At 46.3% G+C, this 201-nt stretch overlaps 1 protein-coding gene across 1 annotated transcript in view; it reads right to left on the bottom strand.

Moving 5' to 3' along the window:
- Positions 1 to 201, bottom strand: part of LOC116686731 (uncharacterized) — a 110,072-nt gene that overhangs the window by 39,452 nt on the left and 70,419 nt on the right. The window lies entirely within an intron of this gene.

Here is a 201-nt window from a genome sequence, read left to right as displayed (position 1 = left end):
GGGACACACAAACCTCTCCACCACGATAAGGTGATGGTTCCCGGAGAGGTTATATCACCATTATTCAAATTCCAGTTCAGTTCATCTTTAAAGGAACTGTTTCCTTGCCTCTGTGGCCTAGTGCTTGCTCTTGGTGGGAACTGTCCCAGAGTCTGGTCTAGACCTGCTCTTTATGGAAAGACCTGGGAGATAAATAACATC

This window comes from Etheostoma spectabile, unplaced genomic scaffold (genome assembly GCF_008692095.1).
Source record: "Etheostoma spectabile isolate EspeVRDwgs_2016 unplaced genomic scaffold, UIUC_Espe_1.0 scaffold458, whole genome shotgun sequence".
Taxonomy (NCBI): Eukaryota; Metazoa; Chordata; class Actinopteri; order Perciformes; family Percidae; genus Etheostoma; species Etheostoma spectabile.
The sequence above is the reverse complement of the archived record's forward strand: the minus strand, read 5'-3'. Positions and strand labels throughout refer to the sequence as shown.